We start from the raw sequence: 12,372 nt of genomic DNA, 5'->3' as shown, positions 1-12,372 counted from the left end.
ACATTATAATTTTATGCAAAATATAAATAGAGAGAGGGGGCGGCAAAGGGGTAGAAAGCGGATGGGGAGGGAGTTGAAGGGGAAAGTAGAACAAGGATGAATATACAAAAGGGAATGCTACGTTCCTTAATTACAGTTACACTACAACGTAATCCATAGCAGCACAGACACTCATGTACAAAACTAACTTTCATAGACAAACAGACAAGTAAGATATCACAACACTGTAAGGTATCGCCCAAGACACACAGACGCACAAGCACACATATATGCAGGACAAAAACAACAATCGGGCACCGCTTTAGAATTCCGGCAGTCACAATTAAGGTGGGCATGATAACTTACTCATAGTAAAAGGGGAGGGGAGCGCAATTTGTGAAAGGATAAAACATAAAAAGACTATAACTTTATACAACTGAAATGAATGCCGCTGTCATCTTTCAAGATATGTAAACACTACCACTTTATTACACTATTGCATGTCAAGGATACATTCGAATTTTACAACTTGCATCAGGTTGCAAGCTCTATTCGGCGTGAAAACAATACACAAAAAGTTCTTTTGAAGTTAACAAAACTGGTATTATTCACCAACAGCCTTGAAAGTTTGTTTTGACGACAGGGAAGCAAAATCATCAATCAAAAAGTCCGGTGCACAAATATAAACATGGTGTCATTAAATGAAATAGAGAGCTATGCCGGTTTAAATTTACATATATTTTATCTTAATTTCTTCAGTTCAGATTTTTTTTTATGTCTTAACAATTTTTTTGTTAAACTTTTATAGTTCTTAATTTCATAACACAGACATGTAAACTTTCACTGAGTTGCATTCAGTTAGATCCAGTTTTGTCCAGGTCCATATATGAAGCATACTTTTAGCCATAAGGAAATATTCTTTTGTTTTAGAAATCATCGAGCAGGGCAATGTATAAACGGGTTTATTAGTTATTGTTGTAATTCTAGTGCATTATGAAAGACGAGCAATTCAATATAGATCAATATAGATCTTTCTTGCACATCGGACTGGCGTTTCCGGTGATTTTACCCATGCCGGCAAAACCCATCTGGCACCCCCCGTGCCAGATGACTCTCGTGCTGTTAATGACAACTAGTGGTTCATGCACTGATAATATATTATTTATGTAAAATACGAAAAAAGCAGGTACCTTGATAGTTGCTCTCCGTTCCTTATAGTATATTTCTCGATTCAAAATACGTTAGTTTACCGTAAAAACATAACGTTACGCTTCAAACGATAAAACAAAAGTGGAACTTTGTTATTGTGCGTAACGCAAAACAACATGACGTCACGTCTGCTTACGGATGTTAATTTCCCGCGCTTTGTGTTCATTCTCTACTATAAGAAAGAGTGCTAAAAAGAAAGTATTTCTACCTTTTGTAAAATACGGTATGCAAGAAAAATAATCTGCCAGAATGAAATGCTTATATCTATACGATATGCAAGAAAAAATATCAGTCATGTGTTTACGAATCGGATGGAAATATCCGTCCCTTGGCCCCCTGCGCATGGGCGGTAATTCGGCAAGCCTCATTACCGCCCAATGCGCAGGTGCCCTCGGGACGGATATTTCTATCCTATTCGTAAACACATGACAGATATTATTAATAAAACAAGCTTCCCCTAAAATGGGAAGTTAAGTTTCCAGTTCGGGAAATTCTGAAACTAAGTTTTCATTTGGATATTGAAAAAAAAATGAACGACTCAATTCAGATATATTTCTCAAGTTTACAATGGTGTATTTCATTTGAGGATGAAATACATGTTCTTATGCACCGGGTAAAACAAGAAGAAAAAAAGATGTTTTTACTTCCCGTAAGAATACCGGTATGACAAATTTATATATGAGGGAGGTGGTGAGGGATATGGGTATTCTAATGCATATTTACACCCTAAATATTACATGTTATATATAGATAATTAACAATGGTCAGATAGGAAACGGGACATGTATAACAGTTTAAATGTGTACTTACACATGATACATTTGTTTACGTTGCTTGTACATTCAACATGAAACTGGCACTATACATCTTACTAAATATTTCTCCATTACATAATATATACACTAACGGGAAAGGGGCTTTAAAAAGTAGTTACATCTTGTGTAGACCATTTTTCCTTACTTTCATTGCTATGTTTTGCTGCACTCACATGTCATGTATGTTTGACATTCAGGCAGATTTTCATCATGAAATCATTGCAGTATAGAATTTGACATGGATACTTAATTTGAGGTCTCATTTTTGAGCTGATTTTACACTGTCTTTATTTGATATTGTTCAGATGTGATACATTTTAGCTATGATTCAGTATGATATAAAGATATGCCTAAGATAAAGATTGTGAGATACTTATATATATTATTTGTAAATGGGTACCTTATATATGCCGCTGTTTTTTATATAGGTCACACTACCTTTATAGTAAACGTAATGAGGGCAATATGAAATAGAAAAAGCAATAATAAAATGAAGAAAAATTAATAAGAAAAGTAATAAATATTAAAACAAAGTCCGCACGCAACATTTCATGATATCTAAAAAGTGAATATTGAAGTAACCGAAGTTACGATATTTAATACACTTAAGAGTCATTCAATGAATCGAGGGTTCACGAGTTTGTCCTTGGAAGCAGCGTGTATGACAACATTTATATAACTATTATGGATTAGTGAAAAAGAGTCATCGGTTACTACAATAGAATGATGTCTGTAAAATGGTATAGGAAACAAGAAAACGCTACAATCGTTTAATTCACAAGCTTTTTTACAGATATATGCTAATTTGTAAATATTTCTATTCTCATCCTGTCTCCTCGCTAACACGTGCACACTTCCTGGGCCATCACCGAATTAATTTGAGCACGCATGTAAGTTAGATTACAAGTTAATCGTACACAGATAGATAGCAATATCGTACAGATAAACAGTTTATTTATACTTCAACGTATAGTAAGCCGATATTTTCAAGGGCGATCATCTTTTGTTTAATAAGAAAAAAAAATGATTCCTTCAAGGAAGCTAGACTTTATATATCATATTTCTAGGTATCAAAACATAAATGGACCTTATACACAAACGCTGTTTGTTATGAAAGGAGAAAGACATTTTCAAGTACTTGTCCGAAAAACGTTTTCTAATAGTTACATCATGTTTCTAGGTATTCATAGTTTTAACATGTCCAAAACATTGCGGAATGATACTTATTTCACCTGGGGATATTCTTACATTTTACTCGGACTTTATCATAGACTCCCTGTGTAAAATCTCAAACTTTTAACTAAAATAAAGGTATTAAATCGATATAATATTTCAATGAAACTTCAAAGTTGTGTTGTTTGTAGCATAATCTGGGGCATGTGCAGTGAAAAATCTTAATTTTATTTTTAAAATAGTGTGATATTTATTTCTAAAGTCACTATATGTTCATTGTAAATATACTTCGATATACCCAAGTGGAAACTGGCAGGTACTCGAAAATGCAGCTCTCTGATTGGTCAATTAGAACCCCTAATGTACTGTGATGTCATGATAAAGTTAGGAATAATAAGATAAATACGTTCGGCCACGTTCAATGGCGTTTATTTTATGTAAGAACGAAGGTCAATTGGTTCTTTAATGACTTTATTTGAATTTAAAATATGTAAATGATATATATACTAAAATAGCGTTTATACCGGTAATATCAAACTGGAATGAAATGAAATGAAAGAGATAATTATGCAACGGGTTGGACTATCCTGGTCCTAGCTGCTTAATTCAGTTTTATAATTTGGATGAAGAAACTACTAATTATTCAGTTGAATGAAAGCCTGCATTTGAATATTTTAGAACGATTCACTGAGCTTAAATACAAATATTCATATGAATAGAAACCCGGATGTTTTTAACGCTCTTTTATACAATGTATATGACAATTGAGCTAGTAAAATATCAATTGCATTGACTTAATATTCGTCCTTGTACAATTTTCCCCTTCGGGTTCCCCCCCCCCCCCCCCCCCCCCCATTTCGCCCTTTACAATTTCCTTCCCCTCCATCAATATTTAGCATGAATTACTATGTACTTGTTGGATGTTTGAAGCAACCCGTCTGAAATATTTGAAATATTTTTCCATTACAGCTTCTTTTTGTTGTTGGCAAATGCGTGGCTCTGGGGCTGTGTTTTTGGTGCTCTGTGCTTCCAAGAAATCTACCCTTACCTATTATCTTTTTTAATATCTAGACATTACCTTATTTTTAAAAAAATGCGCATTATTTTTTTGTTAAAATTTGTATGTTACGCTCTTATTATGTTGATTAATTAACTTTTTTGTAATAATTGGGAATAAAATTGGTTGCACTTTGATGGAAACTCAGAATCACTAAATGTATGTAATAATAATAATTAATAACTTTATTTAAAGTGGATAACATATTTGGCTATAGCCAGTCTAACATATGGTCCTCTAACATAATAATGTAAACATTCATCCTAAGTAAGTAACATAAACAGTGTAGTGAAATGAATCAAAATAACGTATTATGAACAAATTAATTCTTAGTAGCATAAACAGTATATAGCACAATGAACAGAGATTAAGTTAAGATATAATTATGTACAAGTGGTGAAAATGTGCGAAAAGTACGATGTTATTATGTCTTACATGTAATAACAGAAATAGACTGAACAGAAATCGTTGCATTATAGAATTTGACATGGAAACTTAATTTGGGGTCTCATTTTTGAGCTGATTTTACAGCGTGTTTATTTGACTGAAAATAGTTTTAGAATTACCTTCTAACTAGATGTCCTTTCCGTGTTCTCTAGGGAAACCAACTTGGTGTGTCCTTTATTAAAAAATTATCTCAAATGGGCATGTACTTATCTGTCGATATGCCCTTGCACTTCAGTTTTAACAGTTAAAGTTCCATCTAGTTCAAAAATTTACAAAGCAAGCCCAATGGGCCTGCCTGGATAAATCTTCCCTATATCCTCTCTAAATATTCTCTATATCATCTCTACATCTATGTAAATTAAGCATATTTCAAATCCAAATTGAATTTTTCCAGTCTTTTTATTTTTAAACTACTACCGATAATTGTTCGTCTCGTACACTAGGTCAACGGGAATTAAGTCACTGGGCTTTTGATTGGTTGAAAAAGTATATGGTATTCTGAGACAAATATGGTCTCTGATTGGTGAAATATCTGTTTTATTTCTTAAATTGAAGTTCTAAGCCATGATTAATTGAGGAAAAAATATTTGAAGGTGTATTTTGGCTTGAAAATTATGCTTGTTTTAGTGATATAGTATTTTCATGAAATGTAAACAAAAATTAAGTGCCGGACTGGGGATTACTGACTTCCGGGTGAAAAAAGTGCAGAAAAATGATGGTCAACATGTATATTGCCGGCTGTTTTCTTTTAGGCTTGAATAGTTCTATCACCCTGGGTAGGTGGCATCAAAAGTTTAAATGTTAGGAAAGGGCTATAACCCAAAACATTACAATGTAAGTCTATGGGAAACCGGTTACTTCCCTTTGACCTAGTATACGTATCTATTGTACAATTTATTTCACCTGTCTAAAACTTGTTCCCGGCTTTCATTATATTCTGTTAGATTAACATGAAAGCCAGAAACATGTTTTGACAGGTCAATTAAATAGTATAGTAGTCGCAACTTGACCGCGATGGTTGACCTTAGGCTGATTATTCATATCGATTATTTCATTGTAGAAATCAAAGGGTGCTTAGGGTAGCCGTGTATATTTATATGGAATTAATTTGTATACAGTGCAGTATCAAAGTATATATACTTACATTTGATCAGTTAAAACTTTCAAATACACTAATTTATATTTACACAAATTTATATTTCCTTTTTCTCGTGCAGCTCGTCTTTTACGAACATTCCTTTTCAATAATAGGTTGTGCCTTATTATGTATTATAATACAAAGGTCAACCATCGGGGTCAAGTTGCGTCCACTATACAAGCGTAGCGAAAATCGCAGAGTCGTTAAATAAACAAGTCCAGCCGATAAGGTCACAATATACTAATTTAGTTCCTTCTTTCAAGTATTTCATATAAACAATTAATCCTTGGGGCCTCATTTTCAGTACTTTAGAGTATTTCAATGATATGAAAACCACATATAGCCAGTTAGTAAAACATGTATTCTCACTAAAAAAAATAACATAATATCGAGTTAATGTCTTACATATAAGAAAAACAATCTGTTTGGAAATGATCCCATGAAATAGCACATTCTCTAATCAGCCCTGTGTCTATTTTTAGAATGACCGATAAAACCCAGGTTTAGGGTTTTTTAGAATTCGGACAAACATTCAGAGAGATTTGTGTTATTTATATAGACTCTTGAATGTTATGTGATGGTTGAATATTGTTTTACACATTATTTTTTTCTGTTTAAGAACTTAAATGGATTCAGACATGTCCTAGAACTCTGTGGACTGAATTACAAAAACATCTACTTACCTGATGATTTATAACATGCAGTAAACTGTTTTCACACCAAATTAGATTACTGTATATCTTATTCGTGTTGAAATTTAATTAGATTGACTATACCGAGAGCTATGACATTATTTATAACAAATAATAATTCGGGAAAACTTGATGAATAAAAAATAACATTAAAATTGGTTTTAACTAAGATTAATCAAAAAATCAAATGACATATTGTTCTGTATTATCATTGGTGAATGTAAACAACAGATGACCCCGATAGGAAAAAAAAAACCATCTGTTATTGAAAGCCTTAGACTGAATCTTTTATCAATAAAACAAATACATTTTAATATGAAAGTTACATAATGTGATCTGTCAGTATAAAACATTTTCCCTTTTTTTGAGAATAGAGTGGGAGATCATAAACAACTGTCTTAACTTTGTAAGAATTTTTTTTTGATGTTTAAACTAAAAACATATTCAGTATTTTAGCCAACTCAGTGTGACCAATCCAGTTTGTTGCGAGTTTGATCTCGGGGACACTTTGACTAGAGAGAGTAAATCAGAAATAATTTGTTCTGGATCCAAATTTTGTGGGGAATTTGTATGACAGTTTTCTTACTTCAGAGACGCATAATACATAGCCTAAATAGGACTAAAACGATAATAATGCTGCAACAAACAATTAAAGAAAAAAACCAAGTAGAATCTGTCAGAACAAATGTTACAAATTTATTATGCAACAAAAATTTAAAACAATATATTTTTCTGCATTTTTTTACTATCATTCAAGATTATTATAAATAATTTTTATGTGTAAAAGTTACAAATTCAAATTTAATTTTCATCTTAAACAAAAGCAGAGATTGTTACAAAATACAATTAAAAAATTCATCTAATAACATAGTGGAAAATAATAGTTTAAAAGTTTGTCCAGCACCTTTACTAGGTACTTTTAATTAATAGCTTAAAATGGGCTATAAAATTACAACCCATTTTTTTTTTATTTAAACTATCGTATATATATAAATCATGCAGATGTTCTTATTTCGCCAATTGTTAAGACATTTTTTAAGCATTTTTTTTACTAAAAATAAGTCTCATAAATAGGTATACATGATCAATTATTACATGTATATTTCCATTCATGAAATTTTTTAAAAAATGTGGATAAAAATGCACCAAATATTCAACCATCTCAGTTAATATGCATTTAGTGGCTTAAATATAAACAAATTTGCAACACTGGCCAGGTACATCATTTACTGTGAGATAAGAATGTGCAAATGCAATCCTTCACTAATTAAAATCTATGTGCTATAGAATTTTTACTGTCCGAAAAACTCTCTGCCACGAGTGTTTGTTACTAATAATAGGGATGACCGCATTGAGTGTGACGTAGTGATACCTGTAATCTGAAAATGTGCTATTACGCGTATATATGTAGCATTTTCTCAATGGGTAAAACTTCAGTCTGGAAAATTCACAATGAAAGTGATCTAGGAATTAATATCCTTCTGCTTAAACGTTAATAAAGTGAAATACACCATGTTTTTAATCAAAGCACTGAGAGGACTGATGTGTGCAGCGGTTGACAGCTTCTGGTAATGGGCATTAACAGTTAGCTTAAGTTTGGTGATTCTAGTTAAACTACTTTTGATTAATAAGTATTTTCAACATTTCTTTTACCAAATCAAGGGGTTAAACTCTGCTTTTACTCTGTCAAAGGGGATAAAACAATATATGAGCAAAGCTCATGTGCTTATTGAAAATTTTGTGAGGTTTGGTTAATTTTGCTCGAAATCTTTTTTTGAATTATAAGCATTTTTAACAAGAGCTATCGCAGGACAGCAACGCTATACTATTCGGCAGCCTTGTCAATTGAATAATACAGAAGTCGAAAAAGGGGCATAATTTTGTAAAAATGCAAAACAGTGTTATGGAACATGCACAGTGCTTATCAGCTCATGACAGTAGACAAGTGTGTGAAGTTTCAATCCATTCCTATTAGTGGGTAGTGAGATACCGTCTTAAATTTAAGAATTTAACCAAAAACTGCTAAGTTAAAAAAGGGGCATCATAATGCCAATTAGAGTTATTGAACCTTTGCTCTGCATGTCATATCATGACAGTGAACAAGTGTGTAAAGTTTCAATCCATTCCCATTTGTGGATACCGAGATACCAGCTTACATACAAAACCTTAATCAAAAACAGCTAAGTGGAAAAAGGGGCATAATTTTGAAAAAAAGCAAAGCAGAGTCTGCACTGTACATGTCAGATTATGACAGTGAATAAGTGTATGAAGTTTCAATCCATTCCCATTAGTGGATATTGAGATACCAGCTTACATACAAAACCTTAACCAAAAATTTCTAAGTCGAAAAAGGGGCATAATTTTGTAAAAAAGCAAAATAGTGTTATGGAACCTGTGTAATGTAAGTCATTTTATTACAGTGAATAAGTGTGTGAAGTTTCAATCAATTCCCACATGTGGTTACTGAGATACCAGCTTACATACAAAAACTTAACAAAATCGGGACGCCGACGCGGACGCCAACGCACGGGCGAGTCCAATAGCTCTACTATTCTATGAATAGTCGAGCTAATAAATCAATGGGAAACACCCTGCTTTTACTGGAACAAGGGGAATAACAGTAAATGTGAGCAAAGGTCATGGACTAATTGATAATTATGTGATGTTTGGAGGTTCTATTTATAACAAGAGATTGTAGAACACTTGCATGAATTAACCGACAAGGAACAGAAATTATTTGGTCACTGATTACTGGACATTTAACGTTTTGATCTTAAATCAATAATCATGGGTCATTTACCAGTCTTAAATTACCTCCGTATCAAATGTGATCTTAGACCAAAGCATAATCTAGTTTTCTGGCAAAAAAGTTCTAATGTCAATGTGATATTGACCTTTGACATACTGAACTCAAAATCAATAGGGGTCATTTGCTGGTCATGACAAATCTCCCGATCTCATGATCCTAGGCCCAAGCGTTCTCCAGTTATCATCCGGGAAACTGGGTTTGTCTACAGACCGACCCCAAAATCCATCATCAAACATTAATATTTACAATATTTCCCTCCTCCTTCGAATGAGGGCAATTAAATTTCAAATTAGAAGATGCCCATGTCTCCCTAGTCCCCCAATGTATAGTCGTGATAGGCCAAAAGTCAATAGAGGATAGGAGCGAAAGACAAAGAGACACTAATGTTTGGCTGCAACAGAGATCATCTACTTGGCATGTCCAATCACCCTATGAAGTTACAAGATTCTGGGGCAAATGGTTCTCAAGTAACCGTTTTCCATGTTCAGGCCCCCGTGACCATGGGTCTTTGATCGAGTGAGTCCAAAATCAAAAGCGGTCATCTACTCTGCATGTCCAATCATCCTATGAAGTTTCAACATTCTGGGTCAAGTGATTCTCAAGTTATTGATCCTGAAAGAGTATTTCCATTTTCATGCCTCTGTGACCTTTCCCTTAAGTCAAGTGACCCCAGAACATTAAGGGTCATCGCCTCTGTGATTCCAATCATCGTGACTGAAGGTCAAATGATTCTAACTATATTGGTTGGAAACTGTTTTCAAAGTTCTGGTTCCTGTGACCTTAACTTTTGATCAAGTGATTCAAAAATCAATAGGGGTCATCTACTCTTCATGTCAAATCATCCTATGAAGTTTCAACATTCTGGGTCAAGTGATCCTCAAGTTATTGATCAAATACGGGTTTCCACGTTCTGGTCCCTGTGACATTGACAGGTGATATTTATTATTTTTTTTTTTTTCAAATGAGATCTCATCTTGGTAAAAACAGGCTATGAATACCGGTATATTATACATAAATTACATAGATAAAAGACACTTCAGAATAGTTCTTAAACTAAAAGCAACCATAAAAGAATATTAACAAAGAAATTAAATGTTTCATTCAATTTTAAAACAACCAAAACAACTCCTACTATATCCAATATCAGCACAAATCATGATCTGCGGGTTGCATTCAGTCATTTTTCAGCTGTAGATTAATATAATATGCCTCATAATCATGACAATATGCATGTTTTAGTATTGTTATATTTTCTGGACCTTTGGGATCATGGAGTCCATTCAACATACGTATGTGTAATAGAGATCCGCTTATGCCGGTGCTAGGGGGCGTAAGAGGTGTTGCACATTTCATTACCTCTTGTGACAGACTCAGTCAAACCGAGTCTGCTATTATTCTTCTTGGTTGCATTCTATGCTTCCAAAGGATCTTTTTACGAATTTTATTGTTCAAATTCAAATATTGAAATTTTTCTAACTTAGTTTGAATGATCTCAAATGATTTCATTGCAGTCTTCCGAATCCCGCAATTGTATAATTATCCGAGAAGAAATCGTACGCCAGATTGTAAATATTTGGGGACGAAATCATAGCAAATCTAGCGGCGATTAAAAAAAATAGAAAGTGGAAACTCGATCCACAGGTAGCTCAACAAAACTAAAACGAAAATGTTGCAGGCTCGGTTTGATTGAGCCTGTTCATGGACGGTAGTGGAAATGCATGCTACCGTCCACGCCCTCTAGCCCCGGGTTGAGCAGAACATTTACACATGCTAAAAGTACAAAAAAAACAATTTAGATACACCTGCAGATGTGTTCATACGACGGTGCACATGGAACCTTCAATGCTACACTAGTGTGTAATTTTATGAAAAGCGGCGTATGCTCCCAAGTTAAAATAATGGGTTTGCCCTAAACGAGAAAACAATGGGCAGAACTAAACATACTGGAATTTAGAAGGCGAATTGTTAAAAAATAATGTTTCTTTCGAATTAATTATACCCTTTAATGATATGTCAATCACAAACACCAGCTGGAATGTAATATTGAATCAAACTGAAGCGCATACGTTCGTATTTTCGGGAAACAGGTACGAATTTTTCGCCCCCTCCGTTACGGCTGCAATTATTTTCCTAAGTCGTGTAAATAAAAATTATTTACGTAAATATTATGAAAGGATCCTTTCTTTCTCTATGAAAAATAAATAGGATAACACCTCTTCTGTTGATTTCATGCAATATATCTTACCATAAATCCATTTCTATGCTACAAAGTTCAACGGATACGCGGGTGAAATTTTATCCGAAAAATAGAACGCACGCCGTGCTAGTTATACATGTTTTCTGAACGTGTGACCAAAACAATTAAGCTCTTTGTTGTTGTTAAAATATTAAAATTTCGATTAACTTTTCTAGCAGGAACTGAATTTTAATTTAAAACGTTTACAAAAGACCCCACTTGGTTTTAATACCGATTATAGATCTACGCGGATGGTGCTGAAGTATTATACTAATTTTGTAGGTTATTCATTGATCGCGGCCTGCCGCGATCATATTGAATAGGTGAAGTACATGCGCGCTGGGGAATATATTTCATGATGGACCTATGAATTCTTTATGGGTGAAACAGGTCTCATAAGCGTAAATACGACTAGCTTCTACTGATTATAAAACATACCGTCGATTTGTTGTGAATTAACTGTTGTTGTACTTTTTGTAGTTCAACCGCCACCCTTGTCCAAAACCACAGAGCCTAGGGCTTTGATATTAGGGTTTGAAGCATTATCTAGTGGTCCTCTATCAAGATGATTCAAATTATTTCTCTAGGGTCAAATATGGCCCCGCCCTGGGGGTCACATGGTTTACATAGACTTATATAGGGAAAAACTTTGAATAACCTCTTGTCCAAAACCACAGGGCCTAGGGCTTTGATATTTTGTATGAGACATCATCTAGTGGTCTTCAACTAAGATTGTTCAAATTATACCCCTAGGGTCAAATATGGCCCCGCCCTGGGGGTCATACGGTTTACATAGACTTATATAAGGAAAAACTTT

At 33.8% G+C, this 12,372-nt stretch overlaps 1 protein-coding gene across 3 annotated transcripts in view; it reads right to left on the bottom strand.

Moving 5' to 3' along the window:
• LOC123526993 (uncharacterized) overlaps positions 1–5,124 on the bottom strand; it is a 154,216-nt gene extending 149,092 nt beyond the window's left edge. For all 3 annotated transcript variants that reach the window (XM_053523722.1, XM_053523720.1, XM_053523723.1), the window contains exon 1: positions 4,800–5,124. The gene's annotated coding sequence lies outside the window, so the exon portion shown is untranslated. The remainder of the gene's footprint in view (positions 1–4,799) is intronic.
• Positions 5,125–12,372: the final 7,248 nt, after the last annotated feature.

The sequence above is a fragment of the Mercenaria mercenaria genome, chromosome 14 (assembly GCF_021730395.1).
Source record: "Mercenaria mercenaria strain notata chromosome 14, MADL_Memer_1, whole genome shotgun sequence".
In the NCBI taxonomy this organism is placed as follows: Eukaryota; Metazoa; Mollusca; class Bivalvia; order Venerida; family Veneridae; genus Mercenaria; species Mercenaria mercenaria.
The sequence above is the reverse complement of the archived record's forward strand: the minus strand, read 5'-3'. Positions and strand labels throughout refer to the sequence as shown.